This window comes from Herpailurus yagouaroundi, unplaced genomic scaffold, assembly GCF_014898765.1.
Source record: "Herpailurus yagouaroundi ecotype Mexico unplaced genomic scaffold, PumYag 28, whole genome shotgun sequence".
Lineage (NCBI taxonomy): Eukaryota > Metazoa > Chordata > Mammalia > Carnivora > Felidae > Herpailurus > Herpailurus yagouaroundi.
The window spans coordinates 79,924,547-79,946,571 of record NW_024412376.1 but is presented as its reverse complement, the minus strand read 5'-3'; the positions used below and the strand labels follow the sequence as shown (position 1 = coordinate 79,946,571).

At 35.8% G+C, this 22,025-nt stretch overlaps 1 protein-coding gene across 2 annotated transcripts in view; it reads left to right on the top strand.

Moving 5' to 3' along the window:
• Nucleotides 1-22,025, top strand: part of TET2 (tet methylcytosine dioxygenase 2) — a 134,747-nt gene that overhangs the window by 32,606 nt on the left and 80,116 nt on the right. For both annotated transcript variants that reach the window (XM_040477024.1, XM_040477028.1), the window contains exon 2: nucleotides 7,435-7,579. The gene's annotated coding sequence lies outside the window, so the exon portion shown is untranslated. The remainder of the gene's footprint in view (nucleotides 1-7,434; nucleotides 7,580-22,025) is intronic.

Sequence of the window (22,025 nt, the reverse complement as noted above, 5' to 3'; positions counted from 1 at the left end):
TATATCATAATTAATGATTTAAAATTTTATTCTTTTACTTTCCATCTGTCCTAAAAAAACTGGGTTAGTATATACTAATAATTTATTAAATATACTAAAGTATATACTAAATAAATTTAGTGAAATTTAATAATTTTACTAAAGAGTAAGGAGAATGAACTCACCTTAAAAATAGCTAGGTTAATGTTGCAGATTTGAAACAGTTTTTTAAAAAGCACAGTCTACCAAGTTATTGATCCACAATCTATGGCTGTTATAAATGGATGTAATTAGCAACTGACTCTAAATGAACCATGGTAGTAGCTTCATTACTCTGAAAAATTCATTACAGCACTTTATAACATGAAATTGCCATATCTGAAGGAATAGAACACATATTGTATATTCTAGAATAGAACATACATGTAAAAATTTCTTTGCAATCAATGATGAGCATCGTGGCCATTGCTTACAGTTACATATTATAATGTAAGAATTATTTATTATAAGGTTTTAATGTCATATAAGCATATTTAAATTGGGATAAATCTACCAATATAATTTTGCTAATTATTTACACCTTGTTCATTTTTGCAATACCTCCTTTTCTAAAATACATGTATTTGTTCCATCCATATCAAATTAGATAGTATCTAAGTCATAGAATCATAAAGCCTAAACCTGATTTGGAACAGAGATAATACAATTCAGCATTCTATAGACTTCTCTAGTCCTCATTTTCCTCAAGTGACTGGCTCAAGATCATGAAGTTATGGAGGATTAATGTCAAAATTAGAACCTGAGATGGATTTATACTTTGGTTATATCTTCCATCTTCCCACTTCCTTAGTTTGTTTATGGGTTTGTAAGGGTTATGAGAGAGAAATTTCTTTTGAGATTCAGCTCAAAACCTAGCTCCCAGTAGAATTATTGTCCTGCAGTCAACCATATAAATACAGTTGCCAACTCTCCAAGTTCTGTGTGTGAAGAAAAAAGGAAATGACAGACAAGCCATTAAATAAGTACACATGCTTTTCTTTACCTCTTTCCTCTCTTTCACCACATGAAATTTCTAGACAGGATCCCCCAAATGCTTGGATGTTAGGAATGGCAATTCTGTTACAGGGAATTGTAAACCACGTTCTCTGTTGGCTTTTCAGAGTTAAGATATTGGGCACATATCTGTTTCTTTATAATAGCCCAGTCTCAGACCAAAGAGGTTAAATATTAGCAGGTGTCAGAATGTCAAAGAAATGTTTTCATCTCAGATGAAAAAATTTATATGTGGGTTATTTTCTGTTTGAATTTTATTCAGTGTTTTCTTCTAATTTGGTGTCTCCATCTTGGTTTTTAAAAATATCTGTTCCATCATAACTTTTTGTTTGTTTCTGAAAGATATATAAATTGATCTGATAATTACATAAAATACCAAATGAATTTATGTCTGTCTATCTACATTTCTGTGATTCATTATTTTTTTTAATTAATTAATTAATTTATTTATTTATGAGAGCACACATGCATGGCGGAGGGACAGAGAGAGAGGGAAAGGGAATCCCAAGCAGGCTCTACACTGTCAGTGCAGAGCCCGTTGTGGGGCTCAGTCTCACGAACCATGAGATCATGACCTGAGCCCAAATCAAAAGTGGGTATGTAACCACTTGAGCCACCCAGATGCCCCACTGTGGTTGGTTCTTAAAATAATTTCTTTGTGTAATGGAAATACGGTGCCAAACAATTTACAGCTTCTGCCTAATAGTTCAGCTTTGTTTGGCAGTTTTAGATTTTTAAAGATTATTGATTAGAAACACCCTTGTTTGGTGCATATTTGTTTTTAGCGTAGTGGAATTTGTTCTTTCAAGGCTTACTGAATTTTTCCTTGGAGTCACCACTTTGTCTCTGTTAGGAAGTTTAGGGAGTAAATATGCATGAAAACTTCCTTTACTTTTCTTCTTAGAGTTTTAACTGCTATAGCGATTTTTTTTTTAAGCATTAATAGAATAGTCATTTCTGCCAAGCAGCTGATATTCTGAAATAGCACTTTCCTTTGGGCACCATACAATTGGGATCATGTACTTGCAGAGAAAGGGTATGGGAGGGAGTAAGGGGGAGATGGAGGAGGAAAACCATTTTATGGGCATATCCTGCTGATGTCAGTAACCTGCTTTCAGTGAACTCCAGTGTGACCCCATTTAGACCTGGAGGAGGATCACATTTGAGCAGGGGAGCAGCTGAGGCGGCATCACAACAGAAGGAAACACCTATTGCTGGGAGCTTTGAAGAGACATGCAGTGAGGATGGACAGGTAGCACAAAGGGGAAAGGAAGGACTAGATCCATCAGGATAAACATAGTTTGTGATCAAAGTATTCATGACTTTCGATCAGTGATTGAAAGGACAATGTTTAAGGCTCCAAAGATTTCTGTACATGATGTATAGTTTGTATTGATATATACATGTTTATAGGTAAAGTAACATGTTTATAGGCAGAGAAAAATTTTACTTTGATTTTGAGAGAAAGTGTCTGCTTCTAGGGTTTGAAATACAGAATAATTTCTCTTTCACCAAAATGAAATGTTTCCTTCATTGAATCTCTTCTACCTGGTCAGAAGCATGGTAGCTAAGAGCACAGGCTCTGGACGTCCACCACCTACAAAGTGTGTGCTAAAGGACACAGCTGACAATATTTTGAAGATTAAATGGCTAAGAATGCATTCAATAAATCTTAGCAATTTTTATTGTCATTGTTTTTTTTAATCTACATTATAGAAAATACTGTAGAGAGTAGATACTATCCTTTTAAGACACAGTGAATGGTTTATGAAGATTAAATGCCAGAATAGACTTTAATTTAGGAAACAAAAATCTGTCTTGGAACCACATTATCCTCAGAAAGATTACAACTTTGACCCTGAGGTTTATTTCATTAAAATAAAAATGTGGATATGTGTGTGGGAATGAGAACATTTAAACATACTCATAGGCTTTCCCTCTTAGATTATTTTTTCTCTTATGGCTCTTACTTTAACCTTTGTCTTCAGCAGTTGCCTTCGTGTTTGTTCTGTTTTGTCTTCTGGGTGATTTTTTGTATAATCTCAGTATATCAGGTCAGAGGGAAAACTCAATGTGTAAGCTGACTGACAATGTTTTGCATTTTCTTTGAGAATATTTACCATAGCATCCTGAATAGTATTAAACTTTTCTTTCAGTCAAGGTACCCAGCACATCAGTCATCCCTCTATTGATTTCTGAATGTTTCTATATTGGAGATTTTCCCAAACTGAACAGTGCCAGGATCATGGACTGTTGAAGAACTATGTTGTGACGAGAGATTTGTGGTCTCTTGTGGGTGTACATTCTAATTGTTGGGGTGGTTTCTTTTTTAAGGGGGCTGTTTGGGGCATAAAAAAGTGTAACTTCATGTTCTCCATGATAGTTTGCCAGCTGGTTTCCAGCCCACCAGATTACTGCTTGTAGTGACACTCATTTCTCTAGGACTCTTGATCTGTGCCAACCCTTAGTGGTACCACTAAGCCTGCTCACACCATTCTGAACTGAGGGCACTGGTGTCCTGAGTGCCTGAAAGGATAGATAAAAATCTAATACCACTTCAAGGGACTTACAGCTACAGTTCTGGTAAAGCTCCGAGTATAAAGAATATATTATTTTACTATGTAAGTGTTATATTATTTTAAGCAGAAAACAGGAGGGCAACTGTATGGTTCTGTTCTGTATTCCTTAACTTTCGAGCCATAAGTAAACCCAGCTTTAAGGAATCTAGGCGTATACAATGTCCCTCTTCTAATCTTTCCAATGCTTCTTTGATCCTTTCTAAAAACACAAGATATTTCATTGTCTCCAACCCTGACCTCTTGTCTGATAATTATTTATTTGGAATATAGAGGTTCTCAAACATATCATGTCAAGAATTTATTTTGTCAGGGGCGCCTGGGTGGCGCAGTCGGTTAAGCGTCCGACTTCAGCCAGGACACGATCTCGCGGTCTGTGAGTTCGAGCCCCGCGTCAGGCTCTGGGCGGATGGCTCAGAGCCTGGAGCCTGTTTCCGATTCTGTGCCTCCCTCTCTCTCTGCCCCTCCCCCGTTCATGCTCTGTCTCTCTCTGTCCCAAAAATAAATAAACGTTGAAAAAGAAAAAAAAAAAAAAGAATTTATTTTGTCATTTCAGATTTCTTTTCAGAATTATCTCTGGTTAATACCATTATTTTTCTTTGCAACTAAACTCAAAGTTTTACTACCACAACTGAGCCTTTCTTTTTCTCCCTATTTCTAGAATGTTAGTAAATATCCACTCCTTTCCCAATCAGTAATATTTCCCTGCTTGATCATTTTATTTTATTTCCTCTGCCACCCTCTTGTTCAGACTCACCTCTTGTTCAGTGTATCTGAACTACTGCAGTAAGTCCGTATCTTGTATTAATCACTTAGAAGCTAAATCTTCTACTACTTCATACTTAGTAGGATGACTTTTAAAAAAAAAAGACAATGGCAAGTGTTGGTGACGATAAGGAAAAATTGGAACCCTCATACATTGCTGACGGGAACGTAAAACAGCATAGCCACTCTGCAGAAGTTTGGCAATTCCTCAGAAGGTTAAATACGTAATTATCATATGACTCAGCAATTCCATTTCTAGGAATTCCACTTCTAAGAGAATTAAAAATGTATGTCCACACAAAAACTTACAAATAGTGAATACCCATGTTCAAAGAACATTATTCACAATAGCCTAAAGGTGGAAGCAACACCAATGTCCATCTACAGATGAGTAGATAAAATGTGGTGTATACATATAATGGAAACTATTCAGCTTTAAAAAGGGAAGAAATTCTGACACATGCTACAACATGGACAAATCTTGAAGACATGCTGAATGAAATAGCCAGTCACAAAAGGGCAAATATACTTCTGCTTATATGAGTTACCTAGAATAATCAGATTCATAGAGACAAAAAGTAGAATTGTGTTTGCCAGGGGCTTGGGAGAGGGGAGACTGGGGAGTTCTTGATTTTTTTTTTTTTTTTGGTATATTTATTTTGAGAGAGAGAGAGAGAAAGTATGCATGAGCATGGGAAGGGCAGAGAAGGAAGGAGAGGGAGAGAATCCCAAGCAGGCTCTGCAATCTCAGTGCAGAGCACAGAGCCTGATGTGGGGCTTGAACTCACAACCTGTGAAATCATGACCTAAGGTAAAACCAAACATTGGATGCTTAACTGAATGAGCCCCCCCAGGCACCCTGGGGAGTTCTTGATTCATGGGCAGAGAGTTTGAGTTCGAGAAGATGAAAAATTTCTAGATAAGGATGGATGGTTGCATAACAACAATAAGACTGCTTAATGCTACAGAACTATACACTTAAAATATGGTTAAAATGCTAAATTTTATGCTGTATATATTTGACCACAATATAAAAAGGCTTGTAAATGAATGTTCATAGCAGCATTATTTATAATAGCTAAAAAGTAGAAATAACCCAAATATCCCTCATGAATAAAGTGTGGTATTCCTAACAGTGGAATATTATTCAGCCATAAACAGGAGTGAAGTACTGATTCACACTAAACATAGATCAACTTGAAAAAATTATGCTAAAAGAAAGAAACCAGACATAAAACAACCCACATTTTGAATGATTTTATTTATTTGAAATATCCAAAAGAAGTAAATACACAGAAACAGAAGGGGGATTAGCTGGAGGATGGATGAACGAGGACTGATTCCTAATGGGTAATGGATTTATTTGGGGAGTGATTAAATTGTTCTTGAATTTGGGTACCTGGGTGGCTCAGTCGGTTAAGCATCCAACTTCAGCTGAGGTCATGATCTCACAGTTTGTGAGTTCAAGCCCCGCATCGGGCTGTATGCTGACAGCTCAGAGCCTGGAGCCTGCTTCGGATTATCTTCCCCTCTCTCTGCCCCTCCCCTGCTCATGCTCTGTCTCTGTCTCTCTCTCTCAAAAATAAATAGACATTTAAATAAATAAAATAAAATAAATAAATAATTCTTGAATTTGATAGTGGCAACAATGGCAACTTTTTGACTGAAACCCACAGAATTGTACACTTTAAAAGAATTTTATGGCATGTGAATTATATCTCAATTTTTAAAAACTCAGTACACAACTTTTATGATGCCTTGTTTCTAAAGAAACAGCATGTCTATAGTCTTGGCTTACTATTTCTAGCTATGGAATTGTGAGAAAATCAAGTGTCCTCCCTTCTTATTATGTAATATAGGGATAATAATAACTACCTCACCAGATGTTTGTGTTAAATGAGATAACATATGTAGTACATCAAGCACAGTGTCTGGCATTTACTAAGAACCCAGTAAATTTACTAGGACCCCTTGGGACATGGGCCTTCAACAGCTTTCAGTACTATTCCACATACTATTCCCAGATATTCCAGAAAATGGCCCAACTCATTTAGCCATTTATCACTAGTCTTTACATTCTGGCTCAAATCTGCCTCTTCATATTCTTCTAATGCTCCTTAATGGAAAGCCATCAGTCAGAATGGGCTTTTTAGTCTCCCTCAATTTGCTGCACTTTTTCTTGAAGCTGTGTCCTTGCCTGAAAACAATGCTCTTTCCCTGTTCATGTCTTTTCTCTTTCACCCTGCCCTTAGAACTCAGGTGACTTTCTTCATGCATTAAACTTTCTCCCTTATTTAAATTCACGGTCATCTCTACTTTCGTAGCATCCAAGATTTTCACTACATGTTAGACTACTGAAGCCTCACTTGGTTATATTTTCAAAGCATGTGTCTTGTTAGGTGATCATATTAAAGTTTATATTCAATCTTTTGACTAATAAAATCCCTGAGCATGGGGACCACATGTTATAATGCTTTTACCTTTTTCATAGCATTTAGCACATTGGCTTGATATAGTATATTCTATATCAACATTTGCTATTTATAAGTTAAGTTAGTGTTGCATCTCAATAAGTTTAAGGCCTTAAATTAATGATTCTCACTCCTGGCAGCCCCTTAGAATTACCTGGGAAATAAAGCTTCATTTTAGCCCAGCACATCAGAATGTCTGCGCATGAGGCCTCAGCTTTTCCTGCAGGTGATACTATTGCAAACAAAGCTGAGAACCATTGGATTCAGTAGATGAAGTAATGAAGCCAGTAGGTCCCAAGACTAATTGATTATCATGATCAAGATATGAGAATTGCTGATTAGGCAGAGGTCCTGGGGGCATTGCAAAGTCCTCTACAAATAACTAGTATTATATTATGGTGCATTTGGGAATTTTCACGGCTTTGAGAAATATCCTCCAGCCCTGAATTTTTTAACAGCCACTGGCTGTTAAAATATCCAGTTATGGACACCTATAACTTTTTAAACTTTACATAATAGCTTTCAGACTAGATGTACTTCTTGTTCCTTTTTGCCAACTTAAAAATACTCAAACTCTGTGTCTTTTCTAGGCTGGCCAACATCATCAGCAGACCCTCTCAAGATTGTCTACTCGCCCTTGCTCCTGTTGAGTTACCACCCTTGGAAGCAGGAGATGGGCTTTGCAGCAGCCAACAGGCCATGATCCAGGAGGAGCAGTAAGGGACAGAACTGCTGGTAAGACACTGGGGACAGTTGGTTCTTGGTTTCTAAGGAATATAAATTTATTCGTAATTTAATAGTCTCTCTTCTAACCTTCAACTCTAAATTTTTCTGTATTCCTTCAAATACCTTAATTATCTATGCTTTGGACATATGGGTTGGATTTTATGACCTATGAATTCCCTGAAGTTTTGTATTGACTTGTATGTTTGTATGTACATATGTGTGTATGTGTATATATAAAATTTTCTGGAGAAAAAGAAGATTTTCATCATATTCTCAGTGTCTTTGAATTTAAAAAGAGCCATTCAAAAATAGCTATAAGCATGGAGAAACATGATATTTATAACCACTTGTCACACTATTTCTCCTCCCCATTTGTACCTCACTTATGGCCACTTTGTCTCAATTTGTTAGGACCAAAAAAAAACCTGATTATTTGTGGTGATTTGCTGACCAGAAAAATGAGCACCTACTAAACCTAGGCAGCCAGTTTTCATGATAATTTAGCTCCACCAAACTATCAGAGAACCAGAGTACACAGTGGCAGATATCAAGAGGGCCTGTGTAATTTTTCACATGATTTTTCTGAAACTATAAATAGAGGTACTGACAGAGAGGGAGATACCAACTACTTTTTTCATCTACACTGATGTTAGTAAAGATCAATTTGTTCTTAATGCCACTGACAGGCTAATGAGTGTCCCAACCTAAAGGTTATTTATCAGACCATCTGTATAGATAAACAAAAGTGAGGAACTGATATTTTTTCCAAAATATTTAAGATGGACATCAGAATGAATTTCATGTATACCTTTGCCTGTACTATAAGTAAGTCAGTTAAAATTTCAGGGGCATTGTTGGAAAGAAAATGGAGGTTAAGTTAAAAAAAAAAAAAAGAATGAGTCTTTTTTTTTTTTTCCTTTTGTAACTCTTTTAGCAGGTAATTCATTTTCAGTTTCACTGAATCTTGTTTATGCATTCAGCATAACAAATCTTCTAAAAGGCCTGTGTAGCTGTAATCTCTGCCCTCACTCTAGACGCCTGAGGATATAAGTATCCACTCTGCCACTTGATACTTCTTAGAGACTGACCTGGTGCTGAGAAATCCTTCCCAGTGTGTCCTCAGTTAAACTCCCATGATTCCTAGATGTTGCCATTTTCAAGACATAAGGCAAGTACATCTGCCTAGATTACCTCTCTGCTCTGGGAATTTTAAGTCACTTCTGTAAGGAAAAGAGAACTCAGCACTACTAACTCTCAGAATGAAAATTTTCCCCTTGCATGCTAATATTTTTAGCGTATTCATTGTCACTGAAAATAGACTTCCTCTTTCCCCTCTCATGCTGGAAAATCTTAGGTAATTATGAATAAAGCATTCTTTGCTTTTCCCCTCCTCCCGAAATGGATGCTTTACCTCTCACTGTGAGGACTGTGGCTACTCATTCTGTACTTGACCTTTACATGAGAACTGAGATGCATTTTGAAGATGGAAGTTTTACTTCTTTTGTAAAATCATAACAGAACTTTCCTCAGAGACAAAGGATAGGTAAGGAAGGAAGTGCAAAGTTTAGGGAAAAATGTAAGAGAAATTACTAACAAGAAAAGAAGAAATTAAAGTATTAGCTATTTGTAAGAGAGAGAGATTTCACAATTAACTCCCAGAAGAGGTCTTCCCTCAAATCCAAAGAAGAATATTATTTTGCATTTAGCTTTTTATAGTGAGATAAGCTTAGCCTAGGAGATATTTTCAGTGGTAAATAAACCTAGGACTTATTTTTAGTAATATTTATTAGCTTTGTGTTCTTGGAGAAATTATTTAACCTCTTTAAGTCCTGTTTTATTTGGCAAGGAGGAAAATAGGTCATAATAATAATGGGATTATATACATATATGGATATATGTGCATATGTAGATAATATATACAGGGCCTGGCGGAAGTAAATTCTAAATTTTATATTAGCAGTTGTTCATTATTATTAATGTTATTAATGTTGCTTTCAGTTTTAAATAATGAATTTAATCAAAATGTATTTCTTGAGCACCTGTCAGGTACCAGGCACTCTTTAGGAACTGGGGTATATTACTGAACAAAAAGGTAAAAGTCCCTGTCCTTGTTTAGCTTAGGATCTAGAGTGGTAGACATAAACAAGATAAATAAATAAAAATGTATAGCACATTAAATACCAAGAGGTGCTAAGCATGAAAAAATTAACACAGGAAAAGAAAATTGGAGAGATGGTGAGGTAGCAATTAAAGATGGAGTAGTCAGGAAAGACCTCATGAGAAGATTATTTTTTGAGTGAAAACCTAAAAAAATAATAAGTATACAAACAGACCATAAAGTCATATGGGGAATAAAAGGGAGAGGAGAAGGTCACAAAGACCTAGAGGAGTATAAAGTTTTCACAGAATGATTCAGACAGAACCAGAGGATTTTACATGGCTAAATCATATATCATCTGTAAGTGATATACCCATATAAGTGATATAGGTAAGAACTTTGGAAGTTCAAGGAATAGCAGGGTCCATCTAGACTAAAACAGTTAGAGGAGGACTTCACAAAGGATGATGGCAGATGGTGGCCTGGATCTTGAAAGATAGGAAGAAATTGGATAGTTGGCACAAGAATACAGACTTTCAGTTATAAGATGAAGAAGGTGTGAGAACCTAATGTATAATATGTTGTCTATAGTTGACAACACTATATCGTATAATTGAAATTTGCTAAGAGAGTAGAAGTGTTTTCACAGGCTCAAAAAGGTAAACTATGTGAGGTGATGAATATGTTCATTAATTTGATGGAGGGTGAATCCTTTCACAATGTATATAAATAGAAAATCATCACATTGTGCACTTTAAAAATAACGCTGAAAGAAAATCTCCAAAGAAGAAGTTCTAATAAAAGTTATTGTTAGACATCACAGTTCCATAGCCCTCACACTATCAGCCATAAAAACAATAATAACAACAACAAACCAAATGGAGAATGACATCCTAGTGGAGAAGTGGAAGAGAAACATAAGATGTTTGAAATAAGGAGTGAAATAAGGATGTTGGCCTTGAGGGCAGGAGGGCTAGGCAAAGGACAAGGGGGAAGAAGGCAATGGGAGGCTATCTGGTATAGAGATGGCAAGTGGTGGGAAAGAAGCTAGAAAAGCAGGTGAGGCCAAATTTTGGAAAGCCCTAAGTCCAGGCTAAAGATTATTACGTGCCATCATACAAATAGCAAGGAGCAATGGAAGCAGGCGAGTAGAAAGATGCATTCAGGTCACTAACAATACAAGTTTAGCAGAGTACGGAGATGGCGGAAGTGGCTGAAGTGATTCAGGAGTGGGTTGAGAACATGGATTGTGATATTAGAGATAGGACTGAAAAAGGAAGATCGATTTGATAGGGAAAATCCTGAGGATTTGATCACTAATTGCCATTAGGAGATACAGAAGAAGAGTCAAAGGTTTCTCTACAGGTTTTAAAGGACCCATTAAGTGTCAGCATTAAAGGGAATAGGGATATTAGGGCATATTGTGCATCTGAATTCATGGTGACTGAGGTGAGATAACCCACTGTAGGTGTCCTTAAAACTACTAAGGATAAAGTCCATGCAATGTTTGACAGGCTGAATTGAATTGCTAAGAGCAACTTTCACTGTGCATTGGAATCCATGTAAATATTAACTTGGCACAAAAAAAATTGCATGAGAATCTGCCTTTTTTCTTTTTACACCGAGCTGGATTAACAGAGAATCATAAAAGTGTTGCTCAAAAGTGGGCCATTAGATACCACCTTAGTCCAATTGGCTAATATTATGGCAGACTAAAAGTTACCCAGACATGACACATGACTTCCTAACGGTCATATCAATGACCGTTAGCTATTGGCAAAACCTGGCCCCAGGTGGCCATATTGAGACCTACTGCACCTCCCTGTCATCTGTAAGAAATGCTAGTGATTTGTATTTTGCCATCTTGTTTGTGGAGAAAGGAGTTAGAAGGTTTGGATTTGCCCATTAGAACTCTCTTGTAGCCATTCTTCTAATATGGACATGTTCACTCTTTCTCACGAAACAGACCCTACTCATTTAGAAGCTTCATTCTTAGTCATCCTCTCCTACCTATCGTCATGGTTGATGTATCCTGATTGAAAAATAAGTCATCTTTCTATTTCATCAATAATTGGAAACAGAACACTTATCTCTAATATTGCATTTTTTTCTGTTTATCTTTCAGAAGAAAAAATCACTTTTCTTATTTCAAACTTAAATCACCTAGACTTGAAAATTAAGACTCCAAGTGTCCTTTCCTTTCAGACCAGTTTTATGAACTGAAACCCATCATCCTTATTCTAACAAACCCAATTGATTTATCCATGGAGTCACAGGACTTTAAAACAAAAATAGATCCTAGACATCATCTAAGGCAGTTGTCTTCAAACGATTACTCTCCTACCCATCTGTTACTGTTTCCTTCTTTTTAATAAAATGTAATTATCTAGCAAGTGTGCAAAAGTGTATTTAAAGAAGGAAAATGTTTATTTTTCTATTTATAGAAATTTTATAGTAGTGCTACAATTCTTTGTTTCTTTACTCTCGCCATTATACATGGCACATTATGATACAAGTCATAACCATGTGAAAGCCTTATCTGGTATATATTTTAAGGCCCAGATTGGTCTCATTGTCTCTATGTCCCAAGAGACTGAATTATAGAAACTATTGACATTCTCATGGGATTCTGCTAAGAACTTTGGCAATCCCTGAATTCACAAATAGCACTGTAGCATTTTTTTATTTGCATTAACGGCTATCCACATGTGACCAGTACTATGTGTTTAGAACGGGTAAGCCATGCTAAAATAGACTACACACTATGAAGGTTATTTTCACCATTCTTGTTTCAGTTTCCCCATCAAACAGTGAAGTATCAGTTGTCTCCATTGATCTCATAGGATATTTAAGCAGAAATGAAAGTCTTGGTGAAGACACTTTGTCTTCTGAAAGAAAGTTGCAATGCAAATAAAGACATTATTAATGTTTACCCATATTTACAGATGTTAATCTGACCAAAGCTTTTTCTCAAAATGTGAAATAATGTAGTCTACTCTTATCTATGGGGGAAATGTTCCAAGATCCCCAGTGGATGCCTGAAATTGTGGATGGTACCAAATCCTATTATATATACTGTCTTTTCCTACACATACATACCTATGATAAAGTTTAATTTATAGACACTGTAAGAGATTAACAACAACTAAAAATAGAATAATTATAACAATATACTGTAATAAAAGTTACATAAATGTACCCTCTCTCTCCTTATTGTACTATACTCACCCCTCTTCTTTTTGTGATGATGTGAGAAGATAACATGCCTATAGGATGTGGTGAAGTGAGGTGAATGACGTAGGCACTATGACATAGCGTTAGGCTACTACTGACCTTGTGACCATAAGTCAAAAGGCAGATCATCTGCTTCTCGATCGTGGATGACCGCCAATAACCAAAATCGCAGAAAGTGAAACCACTGATGGGCAGGGGAGGGGCGGGAGCGAGGAGCCGGACTACTGTAATGTGTTATCTTGGCTTTTTTAATGTTGAGAAGATTGGGAGAACAATTAGTGGGTTTCTTGGAGAATCTGTGATCGTATAGTTAATGTTGTATATGTGTGTAGCAATTTTGTAATTCTCAAAGGCATGCACGGTCCTTGAATTTTGCTGGGGGTCTGGAGGGACTTTAAGGAAAAGAAAAAACGTTGGCCATCTTCTCAAGATCTTGAATCTCCTCCATACTCACGCATGTGTACACACACATATTCACGTAACATCCTTCCTTAAATCCCCCTAGCCAGCTTGCTTCCTACTTTATTGAGAATATTGAACTCATTGGGGAAGAACTTCTGCTTTTCTTTTCCACCCATACCCCTAAATCCAGCATATCCGTAACTTTTACCTCTTTTCAGAATTTGCTCACTTTTTCCATGAATTAATCATTTCCTGATTGTTCCTTCTGCTTCTATCCCTTTTTTTTTTCTGATGGTCAATTTAAAGTGTCCCAGTATGCTCATTCTTAAGTGCATATCTAACCATGTACACTCTTCCTTAATGCCCTTTGATGGATACCCACTGTTAAACTTTGCTAAAGCAGTAGGAAGCTCCCCCCAATGCCAACCCACAAAGTTTTTAAAATTATAATGGAATTCTTGTGGTCCATGCAGAGACAGATGCAATGTGGGGGTTCTTGGGGTCACCTACTTACCCCCTCTTTAGCTAGTGTGGCCCAGAACAGCTCTGTGAACCCCTGGTACCTAAAATACTCAGTTTGGAAAACAGTTAGCCTACAGAAAATAGACTGTGCACTTGATATCCCTATCTGGTTCTTAATTACTCGTCAACCTCCATGTCACCATATTGTCCCTCAGATTCTGTGAGGTAATTATTCCTAACTCTTTATATGTCTTGAACATAACATTATATTTTACACATTCAAGCCTTGGTACTGGCTGCCCCTCTCCTCCCCCTTTTCCATAAAGACCCAGCTCAGGTTTCTCATCAGCCAAGCCTCATATTTGTAGCACTCGTGTTCCTCAAACACCATACTTACTGTAGTCATTTGTGTCTATTTCTCTACAAACTGAAATCTCTAGGACAAAGACTGTGCCTTATCTTCTTACTCCTAAGAGCTTGCAGTGTCTGGTTACATAGTAGGCACTCAATCACACTCTTCAAAACGACTCACTTTGTGAACCTTTTCATATCTTTTATTTTTTCTTTGTCCCCTCTAGTCCCTAACTAAAATAGATACAACATTTGCCCCATTTGGGGATGGGAGGCAGGGAGGTAAGTTTCAAGCTCTGAAACGAGGAAGGTGAGTAGCTGGAACTTGACATAGCAATATCATATACAAAATTAACATCGTTTCAGAGCTTGAACCCCAGACATACTCAGTTGTAACTAACACCTGTGTAAGTAACATTTGATGCCTGAAATATACCGCCCTGCTGCAGAATCCTACCCAAATTAAATGTATTACTATTGGGATTTGTGCTTTTGTTGGCTATTTTGGGAGACTTTAGGGATGTATTCAGTATTCTAATTCCAGTAGTCTTTTATTATTATTATTATTATTATTATTATTATTATTATTTTAATGTTTATTTCTGAGACAGAGAGAGACAGAGCATGAACGTGGGAGGGGCAGAGAGAGAGGGAGACCCAGAATCAGAAGCAGGCTCTAGGCTCTGAGCTGTCAGCACAGAGCCCGACGCCCGGCTCGAACTCACAAACCATGAGATCATGACCTGAGCCGAAGTCGGTCACTCAACCGACTGAGCCACCTAGGCGCCCCCTAATTCCAGTAGTCTTGATGAACATAAATGTTTCACTCTAGGAAGAGAAATTTGAAAGCTGTTGTAGATGATAGTTAATGTCTATTGGGTGATAATTTTAATGAATATATACACTCAAGCCCTTGTTCAGTAAAAAAACGTGAATTCAGGAAATGTTTTGAAAATTTCAGAAAGTTTAGTTGCTGATAGATTTTTTTTATCTAGCAGTTTTTTGTTTTGTTCTGTTTTTCAGTCTCAGGGAGGAGGAGGAGAAAAGTGGTCAGTGTACTTTACAGTATAGGCTCTATGGGAGGCCATATGTTTGGCATTGCTGTCCAGGTGCTTTGTGGTATTAGGAGGACATAGCTGGGATTGTATGCAAGCTCGCAGGGCTGAATCAATATGCTAGATCTCTAGAGAGCATTTTTGGAAAGATTTTTTGAGCTCCAGGTTCTCTAACCAAAGAGTAAAGTGATTTTTTAGAATCCATAGCTTTTCTAGATTGTAGGAATTCATAGAAGAGAGTAAATAATCTTCTCAATTAAAATGCAGAATTGAACACTTAGAATTTTAAATGTATTTCACCTAGAACAAAAAAATATGTAGCCTTGTGTCATATTTATTAAAAGTATACAGATGGTCTCAAAAAGGTTTTATTCCTCTTATTCAGTTTCATACTTTCTGAAAGTAAAATGTACTAGATGTCTTTGTTTAATTTGTACTTCAGTTGTCCAAATTTTCATTTTCAAAAGTTCTACCTTCTCAAGGTGAGTCACTTTTTAGACATTTTAAAAACTGAGATTGCTATGATGGTTATTCTATTAGTCTTCCTAGAGTAGCAAAGTAGTAAAACATATTTGAATGAATGCTTAGTACATAGTAAGTATTTAATAGTTTTTGGTTGAGTGAAGGGGTTATGATCATATAGGAAAGAAGATAATATCAAAATATTTTTTTAAAAACTTTAATTTTTATTAATGATGTAGAAGAGACTTTTCTTCATTAACATGGGTCATATAACTGGAATATATCATAAAATGCCTACTTTAAATCTTTATTGAGGCCAGTTAAGGCAGAAAGGGGGAGAGAAGTGGCCAGAAGATAAAAAGGGCAGTTTACTTAATTTATGTGACTCAAAATATTTACTAAGTTTGTAATTTACAATTGCAAATTTTGTAAAATTACAAAATTGCTATTACTGTCATCTGAGAGAAAAGTTATGTATTTAAAAGCTCAAATAAAATGATTATTTCCTCTCATGCCGTGCAGGAATCTTCTTTTTTTTTTTTTTTTTAACATTTTATTTATTTTTGAGAGAGAGAGAGAGAGAGAGAGCACACAAGCAGGGGAGGGACAGAGAAAGAGGGAGACATAGAATCTGAAGCAGGCTCCTGGCTCTGAGCTGCCAGCACAGAGCCTGACACAGGGCTTGAACTTGAGAACTGTGACATCATGGCCTGAGCTGACCATGAGATCATGACCTGAGCCACTCAGGTGCCCCCGTGTAGGACTCTTCTTTATTGCCTTCCTAGAAAGGACTAATCTAGCACCTCATTGAGTTCTTCTAATAATGGTCCACTCAATGATTTAGTACATTTTTAGAAAATTTCACTTGTCTAGTGTCATGCTGAGCTACAATCTACATTTGGTACAGAATGTTGGATCCCTTTTTCATACAGAGATCCCTTAAAGTTTAAACTTTGGTGTTGGGTATTTCAGGTACCATCACATGATCCTAGGGTTCCCCTATACTTCTCTGGGTGCTGTACCTCTATCAGTCTAGTCCTGAGGCACGCTTGCTTTCTTGCCCACCAGACCACTCTGCCCCATCACACGGAAGCTACAACATACTTTTCATCACACAAGCAGCTGATAAGCCAAATCTCTCCCATTGAAACTTTGTGACTGTGATGGTCTAAATCAGTGTTGAAGGTTTTAACACTTAATTCATTAAATTCCATTTTCTTACTTTTAGTTCCTCCTTTAAGCCTAGGCAAATTTATGAAAATCTGTTTCCATTCCATTTATTGTTTATAAACACATTCTCCCTTGTGTCCCTTTCTCATTTCCTCCATACATTTCATGAGGATGACTTCTGTGTTGTCTTTGATATTACTGATTTCAATTTTGATATAATTTTAAGTGGATAATCATTGAGAGAACAAGACATATGTTTTTAATTAAAATCTTACCTAAAATTTAGAATACTTCTTATTCATGCACTCTTCCCCTAGCCTTCCCCCACCTTGTCCACCTTTCCTAAACAAAGGACAAATACTGAATTGGCCTGGCCTTACTGGAGTCATTTTAAGGACTTTGTTTAGTGAGTTGGACACAATTATGAATCATGAACCTAAGGATGTATTAGAAGGTAGGCTTGAGGGCACCTGGGTGGCTCAGTCTTGGTTAAGTGCCAGACCCTTGATTGAAATTCAGGTCATTATCTCATGGTTGGTGAGATCTAACCCACATTGGATTTTCTCTCTCTCTCCTCTCTCTCTCTGCCCCTCTCTGCCCTCTGCGCCTCTCTGCTCTCTCTCTCTCTCTCTCTCTCTCTCTCTCTCTCTCTCACACACACACACACACACTCTCTCTCTCTCTCTCACTCACTCATACTCTTTCAAAATAAATAAACTTAAAAAATAAAAATAAGATAGGCTTGAACATGTAGAAGCAATTTTCTCAGTTCTGAATTTGTGGTTCCGTTTACCTTTGCTTAGGAAGAGGGAACATACTGTTCCATTGGTTGTGCAGATAATGCATTTTTCATCTTTGATCCATTGATAGACTTAATTTTCCATATAACCAATTTATCAGGAATAGCAGCTAATACACCTGATAATAGATCATAGAAACCTGAGAATGTTTGGTCTAAGTCACATTAGAATATGAGGGTCAGAATGATATAATAAGCACAACTGGCAAGGATATGAAGAACTGTGAATTTGTTTTTAGAGGACATTAGAACTGATGTATTTAAGCTTTAAACTTCCACTATTGTTTCCCTAAGCATCAGTTCATCATTATTTCTATTTGGGAAAATTCCTTCAAGAGTTTTGTCAACATTGGAAAAGGGATGTTTATATATAAAAATATCTGCTAACTCCCTACTCTTTATATGTTCACTCAACCACAATCTAATTACCTTTCTACTCTTCATTTACTTCCTTTCTGAGAACACTGCTTCTTCTTTGTCTGATATGAATACACACACACACACACACACACACACACACACACTTTTTTTAACACCTAGGTCACACTTTTAATCAAAAAGAGAAAGAAGGTTGACTTCACTGGGATGCTGTTGTTGTGTTTCATGTTCATGAGATAATTGTCTTGAGACAACTTGATTGAAATACCTGTTGACGAATCCTATACCTAGAAGATTGAGAAGAATTGTCTTTAAAATCAGTTTTTCTTGGGATGAGCACCAACTGTTGTATGGGAACCAATTTGACAATAAATTTCATATTAAAATAATAATAATAATAATAATAATAATAATAATAATAAAGCAGATACATTAGGGCAATTTGAAAGAACAAACATGGGCTTGAGAAGTCCCTTTGTGTAAGAAGGCTCAACCCAATAAATTGGCTCAGGAAAAATCATTCTAAAAAAAATAAAATAAAATAAAATCAGTTTTTCAGCTGAATCATTTAAGTCCTTACAAATCAAGAGTTTGATTTGGAAACATTACATTCAATATATTTTTAAAAGTTGGATAAATTTCCCTTTAAAACAAAATCACTTCTCCAAAAGAGGCTCCATTTTTTCTCCCAAATACATAATGGAGAAGAAAACTTTTCCTATTGAAATGATTCATACTAATATATATTGCTTGCTCTATTGTTTAATGCAAGGTATGTCTTAAAAATTTTGTTGGACGTGTAAGTATATTTTCATGTATTCATAATAAATAACAGATGTGAGGCAAAAAAATAAAAGATTTAAAAATGATAAATAATGTGTGCATTGGTGCTATGCTGGTTTCTGTTCCCATTGCAGTGCTCAATAGTTTTCTGCAGATAAAATTATCAGTTGATAACATTTAAACCAGGCACTTTAGTAAGTGGAGGTATTACTTATTTATGAGCTTTTTTTTTTTAACTTAATTTTACTGAGGGGGTTTCAGGACTACTAATCATGGATTATATGAAGCAAAGTATAAAGCAATAGAAGGTCACCTCCAAGTTGGGGATAGAGTTGAATTCCTGCCAATATAGTTTACTGTGGTATTATTAACAGGACACCTTCATCCAAAATCTTTACATTACCAACTCCTGCCCTCCAGATCTGTGTGACCATGGAAACTGCTGCATATTTTGTGAGATAACACTGTCCCCCAGCTTCATTCCTTGATATATTTTGAACATAGATGTATGTCCAATGAACTAGTTCCCAGAGAAATATATGAATGAGTACATACACACACTCTCACACACACACACATACACACTTATCTCTTCAAACTTTATTATTACAGAAGATTTGCAAAAACTGTGGATAAATAGCATATATTAATCTTACTTAATGGATGGATGACGTTGAAAGTAATATGAAAACCAAATTAATTCTGTTTTTCCTAGCCCTTGCCTTTGAGAAGCCTGAGTGTTCTGGGAGGTAGGCTGACTGCTTCAGGGTAAGCAGGTGAATTACTGGTTGCATTGAGTCCACCTCTCCGGTGCTCTGAATGCTTATGTAATAACTTTCTACCCACTGCTGCACACAACCTCCATTTAAAAAAGTCTGTAATTCAGTTTTTTTTCTTTTTAATCTTTTGTTATAAACTGATACATTGTTATTAAAGAAATTATTAAAGGAAACACTTTTCTAATTACTCATTGTTCTCAGATACCTTAGTGATTGTTTTTCATCTCTGAAATTCTGTTTTCCTTAAAGGCAATAAATCTTTTTTTGTCCTCTTGTGAGTGATACTTAATATTTTTAGTACCATCATAACTTCAATCAATCAAGGCCATATTAAGCCCTTATTTTGAACCATACTTCTACTTTTTGTTATGAAGCTTGGGTGTTTTTTTTTCTCCATTATTGATAATTTATTGAAGAGAAAGTACCACCCTTCATGTTCTGTTGTTTTGTATAGGATTACTGACAACAAAATAGGGGACACAATATTAACACCATAAAGAGTTTATGGTGAAGAAATGGAATGGTTGTGAACTATAGCAGGCAAAATGAAAATTTAGTAAATGCAAATGTTTTCTGGACCAAAGCAGAACACGAGTCAACAAACGTATCAAATATAATTGGATACCTGGCCAAATATTTTTTTAATGTTTAAGAAGGGTCAGTGAAACATTTGAATTGCATAGTCTTCCCAATAAGCTGAAAATGACCTAATGATGTTTGAGCTCCTGAAGTACTTGAACTTCTCTTTTATTCTTATTATGATCCCTAATACTGTGCTTGGAACATGGTAAGTAATCAATAAATGGTTGGCAGATGAATAATGATTATCATCGATTTACTAAACAAGGAAGAGAGTTGGGAAAGTGCTATCTATCAATATCAAGTTGTTTACTTTGGAACATTTTATGTGAGATTAGGGAGGAAAACAAAAGTGAGCCATATGACTGTGCTATCCTAAGAATTACTTCCATTCTTACATGGAGCCCCATACAAATTTATATTTGGCCTATATAATTTCACCAGGGTACACAAAGCACCAAATTAGTTTAGAAGATAGTTGGAAAAGGATGCAATAGGAGAGGGTTTTAAACTGTGGATCTATTGGAAAATAATCTTGTTTCTAAGTTTTTAAAATCCTCAACAATACTGTGAATAGTTGGGAAGTAAATGTGCTTTGTGTCAGAGAAAGGTCTTTGTATATATTGATTAGAGTATTAGCACATTTCATCCCACAGAAAGGATTGTCTGGCTTTGGGAAACACACCTACCTGAACTCTTAATTATAGTAGTGACTCTGACAAGCAGTAGGCAATCCCAGAAAGAGCCAGAGCCATGATTAAGGATGTTGAGGAAATGTCTTGGGCATGATTTGAGTGAGTTTTAATTACAGTAAGAAATACACAACCTCTATGAAGTCATTTCCAACTCCTTGAGACAAATTTAGCCTTTCTTTTCTCTATCTCCAAAGCATGCTGTATAAAAATCTATTTGAAAGCTTACCACACTATTTCCTTAAGATGTTTCAAGTATCTCTCTCTCTTCCTCAGGGACAAGAATGTTGAATGCTTAGTACATACAAGGCACTTAATATTCAAATGAATAATGGGCTACTATTGCCTAAAAATACAGACACCATGTAATAGCAGGTATGCAGCTGATAGAATAAAGTGCTCTCAGTCATTCAGAATAGTTTACTTGTGGAGAGATCTCTGGTAATCCTTTCTTTTTCTATGCTTTAAAATTTAAACAGCATTAGAGTTACATATTTCTTGGAAAATTGAAAGAATGTGATTGTGAGAACATTTGAGCCCTGGTCTATTTGCCAGATAACAATTTGTGAAGTTTAAAAATTGTATTCCAAAGATATAAATTTATTTAGGCTTTATACCTTCTTAGAGCTTATTTTAATAGTATACACTTTCCTGTAACACCATTCAGTCTCTCCAGGTTTTCTAATTTGTAGACATAGCACCTCTGTCTACACTTTTATGTTTTTTTTTTAATTACCTTAGTGATTTTTCTACCCACTGTATTCCTTTTCTTTTCTTTTTTTTTCACTGTATTCCTTTTCAAAGAATTTACTGTTGGATTTATTCATTAAACCAACTATGTATGTTTTTTTGTTATATAATGCTCTAATTATTGTTAATTACTTTTCCCTTCTTTACTTAAGTTTCTGTTATTTTGTTTTCCTAAATTATTGGGTTAGAATGCATATGTCATTTATTTAATTCTATATTGTGTTGTCTATAAAAGATTTTAAAGCTCTGGTTATAATTTGGCTATAGCTCATGTATTTCAAGATGTGCTGTATTCATTACCTTTTTTTTTTTTATAAATTCTTTTAAAGTTTTCATTTCTTCTTTGAGCAAAATGTTACTTAGAAAAAGAAACAAAAATCTCTTCAGCTTATTCTCTACTTGACTGATTTTTGCAGTATTAACTCTGTGGGATTTTTTTTTCTTCTTTTAATTCTGTTTTA